Here is a 13,186-nt window from a genome sequence, read left to right as displayed (position 1 = left end):
TCAAGGGAGTCTAGTAACCAGCCATCCTTCCTCTTGTCCAGCTTGTGTGTGTGTGTGTGTGTGTGTGTGTGTGTGTTGGGAGGTAAAGGTAGTCACAGAAAGTTACTGTCATGCAGTTGGGCTGAATAAAATTGGAGCTGTTCTATTGTAAGGATATTGCTGATGACAGTGATGGTGATGATGATGATGATGGTGGTGGTGGTGGTGAAAATGGTGATGATGATAGTGATAGTGGTGATGACGATGGTGAAAGTGATGGTGACTGTGATATTGTGATGGTGATGATGATGGTGATGATGATGATGATGTGATGGTGATGATGGTGATTGTGAGGATAATGTGATGGCGATGACTATCCTGAAGTCTGGAACCCCAGGAGAGAGCCAAGAAGCATTTCCGTTTACCGGATCAATAACTGTCTTGCAAAGGTGAAACACACCATGGAATTGATGACACAAAAGGGCTCTCTGTCAGGGGCATGAGAGCTAATGCCTATGGATGCCCTGAGGGCAGAGCCCAGGTAGAGATACAAATGTATTTGTTATATTTGTGAGTCAGTGAATGTGTACTTCTCAGTTATTGAGGCTCCTGTAACTCATGTGCTAAACTAGGGTTGGGGAACCTTTTCTTCTGCCAAGGGGCATTTGGATGTTTATAACATCATACATGGGCCATACAAAATTATCAACTGAAAAATTAGCTGCTGCATTTGGTCAAACATTTCATTAACTCTCTTACTGCCTTGGCAGGGCCGGGCCACATGATTTCTAGGGCCTTATATGGCCCGTGGGCCGGATGTTCCCCACCCGTGGCAAGCAGTCATCACTGATCATCACAGGAACCCACGAGGCAGATCCTATCACCAGTCACACTTCACCATGAGGAAGGTGGGACAGCAAGAAGTGAAGTAACTTGTTCAACATGAGGCTGAGTTCACCACATGGCAGCAGTGGTGGAGACACCTGTCAGGTACCATGGAAGCCTACCAGCAGGAAGTCAGGTGCTGGTGAGGGTAGAGTGAAGACAGAGCCAGCAAGCCAGAAGACGGTCCCTAAGCTGAGGGCGCCTGACCACAGGGCTCTGGGCAACTTCCAGGTGTCCTCAAACTGTCAGTGCTTTCTCTCTGCAGAGATGCCCTGTAAGCAACTGCTCAGTTGCTCTCAGAACGCTCCCCTCTTCCCTTGCTGCCCACCCACACTCAGCATTGACTCTTCTCGATGGTTGGGGAAATGACAAAGCAGATTATATAATAAATGCTCTATTTTCAGACATGCTCATGGCTTCATTTCTGGCCTTTTACAATAACTCTCCCTCCTGGTTACAAAAGTAATAATTTCAATTTACCACAGGCTTCCTCCTCGTGGGTAAGTCATGGTGAGTCAACCCCCAGCCTCCATACAATGGCCCAAATTCTACATGAAGGAAGAAACTCAATGTCTAGGATAAAGTCAGCACCTCAAGCCACTGCCCAATAGCATTTATCCGGGAGAATATGAGGACACGGGACCTAGGCATCAACACACACCCAACCCCGGCGATCTCCGAAGTGGAAACAAGAGGAAGTGCTCCTGTGGGGAGCATTGAGGCACCACCTCAGGACATCAGCCACCCTTCACAGGCCCCAGAGGAGCAGGGGGATTTGGGACTCAACCCATAGTCATCCAAGCACAAAACCCAGTCCTGAGTGGGTCCAACCGAACTCGATGGGGGGACGCATTCAAACAGGACTGCATTTGGCCCTGAGCTGCGTGCCTGCAAACCCCATCTATTTTATCTTATTTTATTTTTAATTTCCTTAACACTTCCCTCACTTTATAGATAAGAGTAAGGTTCGAGGAAGGCAATCCTGCTCTCTGATTTCGAGTGGGCAGTCTCCCACCCTACACACACATGCAGAGCTGCCAGCTAGAAGCTCAAGCCCTGAGCACCTCTCCCACTTGGCCCCTCCCTCAGTGGCTGTGACGTCACAGGACCCCAGATGCAGCTTCAGCCCTGAGCCACCGCAGCCTGTCATAAACTCTGCATTTTTTTCCTTAGCAGACTATATACTCAACCTAAAAATCACCACCATCAGCTAGCGGAGCTGGTCCTGGCCTGGGGACTGTTAGCAACGGGACCTCTTAGTGGACCAAAAACCTGGGGGGGGGGAGGGGTCACCCAAACAGGGGAAGCGTCCAAAGTTGATCTTAACCAAAGAGCCCAATAGCCAAATCCTCCTGGAGGGGGCAGCCAGCCAGTGTGCTGTGCTGGGGGTGAGCAAGCCTTTTCTTAGCTGCTCCGAGTTCAGAAGCTGGGTGCTGACTCATTATTAACCCAGGAAGCCCACGCTCTCAAATGACTGTACTGAAAAAGTGCCGTCATACCCTGCTCACTGATGTGCAGCTTTTTAAGCAAATTCAAAATTGTTTATCATAAGGTCTTTATGACATTTTAACCGGTCTCATTTACAGTAACTGGAACGACGTTTAAATAAATAGATATTTCCCGTATTTTACTTGACAGTCAAACTAAGCCTGATCAGAATAGTAACAGTTTGAGAAACACACACATCAAGGTCAGCTCAGGCCTCCACAACTCAGCCGCCGTGTCCTCACCCCTGCTCCAGCCCCCAGCAGTTTTTCTTTCTGATTCCGCTACAGTTTGTGATGTTCAGTGCTCAGGGAGAGGAAAAGACGCACAGTAAGTTCCCAGAATCATCCCTATGCCTCTGGAGAGGGGAGCCAACATGCTGCCTCTCCCTGGTAGTTCCTGCAGCTCAGACCATGCGGCCAGAAATTGCTCAAGGCAGTTTCCTCCAGCTCAGAGAGGCGGAAGCGCCCGACCTCAGCACCCCGGGCCAGCACAGACCCCCACCCCCACCTCTGAGCTCCACCGTGGCTCACACAGGACCTCCAACAGCTTAGCTTCTCTTCCAGGCAAGCATCTCTGTCTCCTCCAAGCCGACACACTATATGACAAGCATCGACATTCTCACAGCTGCCAACTCAGAAACTTCCCCCACAGCCAGGCTAAATACAGTAGCGATGGGGGTGGGGACAGAGGCAGCCACTTCTCTAAAACGCAGGCTCCTCAAAGTTTGAATGAAACACCGTGTCCACGCCAAACACCAGCAGCTTTGACACAGCAGAGACTCTCCGGCAGAAATGGTGATAAAAATGACAGAAGCATACTCACCAGGGAGAGGCTGGTGGCTCCACCTTCCAGGAGCGGGCAGCAACGGCCAGGAGACAGCCACGGGTTCAGGCACAGCCGGCCTGGAAAATCTGTTTGAAACTTAAAAAGCAACGGCCATACAGTCACTCATTTCCCTCCAATCCCAATGATGTCCGTACAATTAAGCCAAAAAAAAAAAAAAAGAAGAAGAAGAAGGAAGAAAGAAAAGAGGCACAAACCTCAGTCTTCATTCTCATTGGAACGAGGTGACTCATGCTGACTCACAGCCACCACTTCCTCTCCCGACATTCTCTTCATTCTTGTGAGCTGGCTGGCCGTTCCCAGGGTCTGTGCAGCCCTTCCTGGAAGGACAGCCTTCCTGGCCCCGCGAGACCCAGGCCTCACATGCCGCCCCAGGGGTGAGGCTTTATTTGGGACCGTTGAGAACAACTGGAAAAATGACATCTGACTCTCATGTGCATTGGAATTTCAAATATACACTGACAGTTTGAAACGCACCACAAAGCTCATGTATGAAACTCTTTTCATACGTGGCATTTCAGGGAAGGGAGAGGCGTGGGATAGTGTCTTGCTCTTTAAGGTTGGGCTTACTGCTTCCTTCGGCATGTCTTCCTCTAATGTGATTAATCATGATCTCTTCAACACTGCTTCCATGGATTGTCTTTGGTGCGATTCAAGGCCAATAGAAATTCTTAATTTGGGGCACAGTGAAGAAGGAAATATATCCAGTGCAAATACCTTAATTGTGGAACAGCTCAATAGCGTTGCAGCTCAGTGATGAAACAGCACAGCTGTGAGGTGGCCCTGTGGGGGGTGGCCCTCAGGCCAGGCTGCTCTCCTATGATTTGGTCCACGACAGGGACACACAGTCTTCAGTCTTTGGTGAACAGGGAATGTGTGCTGCCCAAGCCAGAAGAGAGCTGACCTGTCTTATATAGACAGATGTCCCCACCCCTGGTCCCAGAATGGTCTGTCTTCATGCAAACGAGGATTCCAAAGTCTTGAAGTTTGATTGGTCCGAAAAGCATTGTCCTGATTGGTCGGACTATAGCAGCTCTAATTGACCAGTGAGGATGCTGATGGGAATGTGGCTGGCTGCACAGATCCAATTGGAGGGGGGAAGTCTCAGTCCTAGTGGTTGGAATAGGATCCCCAGAACTCCTTATGAGGGCTGGCTCAGAGGCCAGGAGCACAGGGCGGGCAGGCAGGTTGGTGCAGGCTTCTCCCTCAAGTGTGGCTTGCAGGCGAGGCCCCAGTTTAGAAATGACTGCTAGACTGTTTTTGAATTTGAGCCCAGTTCGCCACCAGGAACCCTTCTTAGTAGGCACCTTCTTTATTGGGGTCAACAGCTGTTTATTAGGAGGGCGTGTGCCCTGTTTTCAGGACTAAGTGACTTACCAAATACTTTCTATCCGTCTTTTAGACTTCAAGAATATGCTAGATTTAAATATTAAAAGGTATAACAACTGAACTTTTAAACATCATTGGTGAGTATTTCCCTGCAAACAGAGTAGCCACTGCCTCCCAGTTTTCTTGGGAAGGATCCCAGGAGGCAGCCTCCCAGCACTTCCCACATTTGTAAATTATGAGGAGCGTCCACGGGTGCTCACACTCTCTGAGGCCAGAAAGGCAGCTGGGCCTGCATCGGGCCAGTCAAGGTTTCTGGAGGGTGACACACACAGAACCTCTGGGCTTAGCGCCTGCTGCTGTGTGGGCCACACTCTGAGACCCTTCAAGACCAGAGAGCAGATAAGGTTACCCTGTGGAGGGGCACACACGTGTGCGTGCAGCGGCCTTCCCCCTCGAGCGGTCAGTAGACTTGTCTTCACTTACGGCTGGGTTCATTGTAGGAAAAAATACTTGTTTACTGTTGTGTATCGTAGTTCTTATAACGGGAAAATAGGTGCATTTGCTATAAGATAATACCAAGTCCTTTAAGTTCCCTGTGGAAGTTGTGCTGAATGAATCAAATGGCCAAATAGTCTTATTTCTTGCAGGTGTGTTTTTTTTTGGGGGGGGGGGTGTTTCCAGGAGAGTCGAACCCATCGGCTTTTCTGGAACGTAGACATATCTTTGCTGCACAATTCATTGCAGTGTGCTTTCTTGAGGGATGAGTGGGAGTGGCAGTGGGGCAGGGGCCCCCCAGCAGCTGAGGGTCACAGTGAGGCAGCGTGTCCGGCAGTGCCGAGAGAGGCATGCGTGGTGCCAGGACCTGCAGGGGCCATTGGATGGGGGTATGTGTGCTACTTCAGTATGTGTGTGGAAAGTCAGCCTTTGTTCAGGAAGACGCGCAGTGTCCATTTATTAATCTCTGGAGGAACTCAACAAGCGTTCATTTTAAAAACCACCAGGAACGAATTTTAACACTTTGGAACAGTTGGGAAATGTAGGCTCTGAGTGACAGCCACATCCTCCCGCTGGAAACGCTCAGCCAGAAGCTTCATTCCTTTATCAGTGGCTTCTTCCACAGCAGCACTGCTGCAGGGAGTCTTCCGGAACATTCCAGGAACGCTGGGTCTGAGCCCCGATGGACCGTCTACCCAGCGCTCTTCTCATTTGGGGCAGGAAGTGGCAGAGAGCATCAGCGTGAGATGGGGAGGCTGTTCTCAATAGAGTCATACCTCCGGGACTTCACATGGAATGCTCCGGAGTGCATCGGCTTTAAGCTGGCTCATTCCTGCATGTTCCGCCAGAAAGTAAATAACGATGCCATTTTCAAGTGGAAACACTTTTTAAACATCTGCAGGCTCCTTTGCCAATGGGGCGGGGGGGGACACTGTAAAAAATGTAGAATTCTGCCGAAACCGGTTTGGCTCAGTGGATAGAGCGTCAGCCTGTGGACTGAGAGGTCCCGGGTTCGATTCCGGTCAAGGGCATGTACCTGGGTTGTGGGCACATTCCCGGTGGGGGATGTGCAAGAGGCAGCTGATCAATGTTTCTCTCTCATCGATGTTTCTAACTCTCTCTATCTCTCTCCCTTCCTCTCTGTGAAAAATCAATAAAATATATTTTAAAAAATGTAGAATTCATTCAATTAAGAAAATAAGCAAGTTTCACTCCTAAAGACACACACAGTCTGAAGAGAGCACACCCTACCCTAGCATGCCATAGGGTTCTTACACGGGCCGATGGGTCCCGCTTCAGTCTGCAGTGTGTGCGCGGTCAGCATCCCAAAGCTGCACGGGTTGACAGCCTCTGGTCCCCCGCGTAGCCCGTGACGAAGGAGTGACATCATCTCCACTCCCAGCAAAGAAGCCGAGGCACAGAGAGGCCAGGCGCCTGCCCGAGGTGGCAGAGCCTGCATGCGTCTCCGGCGCCTGGCGGCAGAGCCCACATTCCTAACCGCCAGGCCACGTGGATTCTCACAAAGGACTTTTTGAAACCTTCGCGCACACATCCCCGTACTTCATCATGCGCCCTCCCAAACTCTGCCGGCGTGTATAAAGTGGAGGGACTTTCTATTCACTTGAGAAATAGATTCTAGCCTTGAAGTGACCTATCCCTTGGGACCGTAACAATTCTCATCAATTCCATTAGAGTTACCCATTGGCACGTCCCCAAGGGACCATGAGGCTGCGCGCGACACCAGTGCTCCCAGAGACCATGCTCCTCCTCCTGGGACACGAGGGCATCAGAAAGCACCTTAAGGCCCCCTCCTTCCCTGGAGCCAGCAGGTCTCTCCACCACCCTCCCTCCCGGGAGGGGGTCCATCCCTACATGTCAGATCCCGCCCCTCCCCCTTTCACCGCACTTCTTTCTAGGATTTTGCTCCTAATCAAATACAGGCCCATTCCCTCCAACATGGTTAACCTTCTCCTGACTAGGCGCGGCCTCCGCACGGGCTCAGGTCTCTCCCATCTGCAGACACCCTCCTGCCTGTGGCCCCTGGGGCAGACCCGCCCCCCACCTCCCCCACACCTGCCATTCCACTGCGCCCTTGGAAGCAGGCAGGACATTTGGTTGGGATGGGCTCTGCCCCACGCCCAGGGAGAGTTTTAATGGAGCAAAACAAGACAAGGAAATGCCAGCCTGGCCACCATGGCTCTCGGGGCTTCTGAGCCTATTGCAGTCGGCACGGCCTCTGCAGCCACGGAGACCTGCTCAGGGGCCTTTGCCTCAGGGATGATGGGGAAGACTGCAGAGAGCTAAGGAGACTCACTCTGGCTTGCAAGCTTCAAAGTCTAGAAAAAAGGAGAGAGAGAGAGAGAGAGAGAGAGAGAGAGAGAGAGAGAGAGAGAGAGAGAGAGGAAGAAGGGAGGGAAGGAGGATGGAGGGTAGGAAGGAGGGAGGGAAGGAGGGTAGGAAGGAGGGAGGGAAGGAGGGTAGGAAGAAGGGAGGGAAGGAGGGTAGGAAGGAGGGAAGGAAGGAGGGTAGGAAGGAGGGAGGGAAGGAGGGTAGGAAGGAGGGAGGGAAGAGTGGGCGAAGTCAGGTAACAATATATAGTTGAGCAGGTGTGCCCTGCACAGCCCCAGGAGTAGATCCCATGGACCATGTGGGGCAGGGCTGGCCACAGTACCAGGTGAGACCTCCCTGAGACCATGGAAGGATCCACGGGATGAGTCACAGAGAGATGGAGGGAGGAACAGAGGGCAAAGAGTGAACCTGCTCCCGACCAGCAGGGAGTTTGGGGCAGGGAAGCATCCGAGTGCACCCAGAGCCCCAGGGACTCTGAGAACAAAGGGCCACTTGCAACCGAAATGATGGGAAGTGCCAGCTTCACTGGCAGTGTTTTCCCTTCTTGGTGGAACGTGAATTCCACGGTACACATGACTGAGGGCATCTTACATTAGATGGAATATAATCCGTAAAGCCACGAGGCTATGAGTTCACCAGCGGAATGAGTGTACTAGTAGACGAAGGAAGCAAGTGCTGAGCCCTGGGACCCACAGCTTCAGGGGTCAGGGGTGAGGAGGAGCCAGCAGAGGAGGGTGGTGGGGGTCCCGGGCGCAGGGCCAGTGCGGTGGGAGGAGAGAGCCAGGAGAGTGAAGCCCGGGAAAGCAAGCGAAGAGGTGCTTTCAGAGGATAGAAGGATCGCCTGCATGATCACCCTGAGGGGACACGTCAGGGGGGACTTGATTTGGCAAGGGGGGGTCCTTTTCGGAGAGGGGGTGTGAAGGTCTGAAGGAGTCATGAGACAACAAGGGGAGAGAGAAGGAAGACAGTGAGAAGAGACACCGCCTTCTAGAAATAGACTGTCACTGGGGGGGCCCGGGGAGTCAAGGGAAATTTCCTTTTTAGTTAAGATGAGAGAAATAATAGCTCATCTGTCGACTTGCTGACGGAAATGACTTGGTCTCGAGGGGAGAACTGGTGATGAGGAGAGACCAGAAAGCACTGGTGAGCTAGGAGGAGGAGGCAGGCCCACTGCTGAAGGGAGGCCTGGGCTCTGGGAAAGAGCCCGCAGCCAGTGCAGGACGCTGGCCAAGCGGGGCGCGGCCATCCATGCATGCTGAATGCGCCCCGTATGTTCCATCATCCTTAGTAATATAACAGCAACCTCAATTCAAAAATTCAGTGATACGTAGTACACAAATATAAGATTCCATGAAAAGCCTTAAAACATTACAACTAAAACTGATGGGGAGGTGGCGCTTTGCACCAAAGTGTTAGGGACACATTAGAGGAATGATGAAGGCAGGATTTGGGGACATGGAGGAGAAGCGTGTGTTAGTGAGAAAGGGAGAGAAATACGAGAGTGAGGAGAGAGAGAGAGAGAGAGAGAGAGAGAGAGAGAGAGAGAAGCATGGGCAGTGGCACAGGTTGGAGGGAGGGTGGCTCAAGCCCAGCTCCCCGAGGGGAAAGTTGGTGTGAGAACATCAGTAAGATGGCATGTGCCTCCCTCCAGGGCTGGCCCCCATGGGCTGAGCTGACCCTGTGAGATGATCCCTTCCTGCACCCAGCTGGGAAGACCATCAGACCTTCAGCGCTGATGGTGGGGTGCAGAGCTTTCGGCTCTGTGGGACAGGCCTAGGAGGCAGAAGTCCCACTCCCCTCCAAACACCATCCACCACACACAGACACACACACACACACACACACACACACACACACACACACACACCCCTTTGAAATCCATCCAAGTTGTTGTGTGTATCCATGCTTGCTCCTTTGTGTTTCTAAGTGCTGTTCCATTGCATGGCTGTAGCACAGGTTGTTATCCATGCACCTGCGCAGCGACATTCTTGACAAGGAAAGCTGCTGTGATCCTTTGTGCGCAGGAGGTTTGGCATGGACACAAGTTTCCATTCCTCCATGGCAAATACCCAGGGGGCTGCTGGTTCATATGGTGACTCCTTTAAGGAACCCACAGGCATCATTCTGCTCAAGTGAGCCGCATGTGATGGCGTGATTATCCTTCCGCCTTTGACCGCGGTCTCCCTCCTCCCATTGCCTCTTGGCTACTAGTCCAGGTTGCTAGCCTGGTTTCCCTCTGCTCTCTCATTTACTGTAGAAACTCCACATCCCAGCGCACAAGGCCCTTCACCTGGGCTGACTCAGCGGTCATCAGCTGTCCCTCCGAGCCCCACAGGCACTGCCAGCATGTCCGCATTGCCAGGCGTGGAGCTGGAAACACAGCCTCCATCTTCCGTGCACCCACTCAGCAGTGTGGCAGTAAATGTTTAACAACCAGCTCTCCAAATAGAAGTGAGTAAAACAAACCCCAACTGGTGGTGCTTACTGATTTCTCGGAGATAACTCTCCCTCCACTGCCGGTTTCAAGCTACCAGCAGGAGGTCACTGAAAGCGAGTTGGAAAGAGATGCACAAAGCCAGATTTCAGAGCAGGCCAATCTGGCTCTGGCCCACACTGCCTCCATCACCGCCACCCTGACAGTCCTTGTCCCCTGAGTGTCATACAGGAACTAACTGGTCACCTGTTTGGGATCCTCAAAGAGTCACTTACATCTGCATTGGAAAGGGGTTAGATTAGACCAGTTGTCCTTAGCTTTGGGTGTGCAAAGACCCCTTTGAGTGCCTTATGAAAGCTCAGATGGCTCTCCCCAAAAAGCAGTTCAAGTTGCCAAATGGCCCTCTGCGCACAAAGACCATTTGTGCTAACTGTGTGCTGACTGTGTGCTGACTGTGTGCTAATTGTGTGCTGTGTGCTCACTGTGTGCTCACTGTGTGCTCACTGTGTGCTCACTGTGTGCTCACTGTGTGCTCACTGTGTGCTAACTGTGAGCTCCAGGCTTGTCTGGGTTGGAATCCTTAGACCAGATGACCTCGGAGGACTGCTCCAGCTTGAAACTTGACCGTTGGCATTGACACACACCATGGTGCAAAGCAACATCAGACAAATTAGGACATAGATGCAAAAAGATTCCAAATTCTCCAGTGTACAGCGATTCCTCCGGTGAGTGAAAACTTGAAGGAGCCTCAGAATTGAAGATGCCATGGCTGAGGGCTCGGGCCAGCAACCTTGAAGCACCCGCCCTCCTGGCACAGAGCAGAGGGCTGGGCCTGGATGCCAGCTGGGACTCGGTCCTAGGCGCTGGCTCTGCTCCTGGTCCACATCTCGGGGAGCACGGGGCCTTCCCAAGGGGCCTTCCCAAGAAGGCAAAGCCAGCTGGTGTGCAGAGATGTGGCTGTGGCTGTCCTCAGAGTAGCACAGATGCCCATCTCTTGGCAACATTGACTCAGATAAGTCACATTTTCATCCTCTGGCTCCTTCACTCGGGACTAGATGTGCTTCCCCAGAACCTTGGAGGGGAGCAGAGCTGGCAGCCATAATCCCGCTACGCACAGGCGCCCGGCGCCTCATCTTCCACCCCCCCCCCCCAGGCACCGTCTTGGACTTCGACTGACATCTGTGCAGCTAGTGATCCCTGTCACTGACAAGTGGTAAAAGGAGAAAAGGCAAAACTAAACGCTCTCAGGCTCTCTAGAAGTTTTTTTTAATTAAGATCATTTGTGAGCATAGATTCCAATTTGGCGGATTCCGAGTTACTCAATCACTAACCTAAGTACTTCTGGGAAGGATTTTGCAGATGTGGGTGAGGCCGCGCAAACGGAGGGTAAGGGGAGGGAATACTTGGGTGAGCCCTTTAAAAGCAGAAGCATTTCCTGGGCTGCAAGTGGAAGAGGAAGTGGGAGACCCAGAGCACAAGGTAAAAAGCAAGGAGAGAAGATGGGATGGAGCCAGAGAGGGTGGCAAGGAATGAACTCGGAGTTTATGTCAAGGGTCCTGGTGTTGGGAAGGACAGTCTTCAAGAGCTGAGAGCCGACAAGGCTACGGACCTCAGACGACAGCCGCCAGGGCCTGCACTCTGCCGGCACCCAGATGAGCTCGGACTGCCTTGCCCCTCACAGTTCCATGGGTGAGCCCAGTCCAGCCCACAGCTGGGGTCAGTGTGAGACCCTGTGAATGCCACCTAGGCCTCTGACCAACGGAACTGTGAGCTATCAAATGGGAGTTGTTTGAAGCCACTCGTTTTACGGTGGTTTTTACACAGCATTCATTAGTAGTTCTAATCTCAGACATTTATTTGAAAATTAAAAGCAAATATACATGGTGCCTAGAACAAGAGGGACTATCTCTAAGTCTGGCTATTATTCACAAGTGCCATTGACTTGGTGAAATGCCAGCTATGTGTGGTTGGTTATTTGAAAGTTGTGCCACCAACAGTATCTGAATCATAGGACAGTCAAAAGTCTAGAATTTTAAATGAATGAATCACATTCTAAATATGCATCATTTAAAAAAACTCAGTGCCTATGAATGAGCTGCATGATTATAAAATATTACTTAACAAAGCGGACCCAAATAAAGCAGATAGCAGACTACATGGAGAAAAATACAAGTTTGGAACTCAATCATCCAACAAATATTTAACGCATGTTTGCCGGCTGCCAAGCACTGATGTGGGTCCCTCAGGGCGCCTCAGGAAGGAGGATACGAAAGGCCCCTGTTCTCGCGATGCTGGTGGATGAGACAGAAAATAAGTGTCCAAGGAAAATGCAAGTGAGTGCTGTGAACTGTGCAAGAAATTACACAGGGTCAGAGAGAACTGCCTGAGAGGCCATCTGGAGAGGTTCCATTTAAACAGATCTGAATGATGGTCAGGAGCCAGCCAGCAGCTTGGCGGTGGGGGGGGTGGGGGGGGGGTCGGGAGGGGAGACAAGGAATCAGCTAATGCTGAGGCCCTCATGGCAAAAAGGAGCCTGAAAGAGGGCAGCACGGGAGACTTGGTAAAAAGGAAGGAAAGAAGACGGGATGGAGTGGAGAGGGTGGCAAGGAAGGAACTCATATTTTGTGTCAAATGCACCAAGTAGGCACTGGAGGGTTTAACACAGGATTTGAACCCTAGCTCGTTTTGCTCAGTGGATAGAGTGTTGGCCTGCGAATTGAAGGGTCCCAGGTTTGATTTCGGTCAAGGGCACATACCTCGGTTGCAGGCTCCAACCCGGCCAAGGCCCTGGTCAGGGCATGTGCAGGAGGCAATCATCAATGTGTTTCTCTCACTTCGATATTTCTCTCTGTCTCTCCCTCTCTCTTCCATTCTCTCTAAAAATCAATGGAAAAATGTCTTCGAGTGAGGATTAAAAAATAAACAAATTAAAAAAAAGGGATTTGACTTTTCCCAGGCTAACTCTTACCACTGAGTGAAGAGCACTGTGCAGGACCAGTGGGAACAGGAAGTCCAGTGTGTCCTGTTGGGAATGTGATGAGGGTGGCAGAGATGGAGAGGTGGGGGACCTCTAGAGTCATGCTTTGGAGGTGAAGTTGATCAGTGGACTGGGTTTGAGGGCTTACCCTTAGATTTTTGGTTTGAGTGGTTCCATTTACTAAGATGGGAAGGTTGAGAAAGGACAGACGCCATTTGGGGCAGCTGAAATGATGAGTCCCGCTTCAGCCACACCTTATTTTGGACGTGCCTATCAGACATCATGTGGAGAGATTGATAGGTCTAGAGTTCATGTCCTAAAGATGGAAGTAAAGGTCTGGTCTGAATGAGAGAGAGGTAATATGTGAAGATGGGAAGGGAGCCCAGGGCCCTTGGCCAGTAAGGTTG

At 51.4% G+C, this 13,186-nt stretch overlaps 1 long non-coding RNA gene across 1 annotated transcript in view; it reads right to left on the bottom strand.

Moving 5' to 3' along the window:
• The window catches only part of LOC132213090 (uncharacterized), a 54,871-nt gene extending 51,561 nt beyond the window's left edge, over window positions 1–3,310 (bottom strand). The window contains exon 1 of the long non-coding RNA XR_009447890.1: window positions 3,175–3,310. This is a non-coding gene — a long non-coding RNA (uncharacterized LOC132213090). The remainder of the gene's footprint in view (window positions 1–3,174) is intronic.
• Between the last annotated feature and the right edge of the window lie 9,876 nt (window positions 3,311–13,186).

Source organism: Myotis daubentonii, chromosome 12 (assembly GCF_963259705.1).
Source record: "Myotis daubentonii chromosome 12, mMyoDau2.1, whole genome shotgun sequence".
Taxonomy (NCBI): Eukaryota; Metazoa; Chordata; class Mammalia; order Chiroptera; family Vespertilionidae; genus Myotis; species Myotis daubentonii.
The sequence above is the reverse complement of the archived record's forward strand: the minus strand, read 5'-3'. Positions and strand labels throughout refer to the sequence as shown.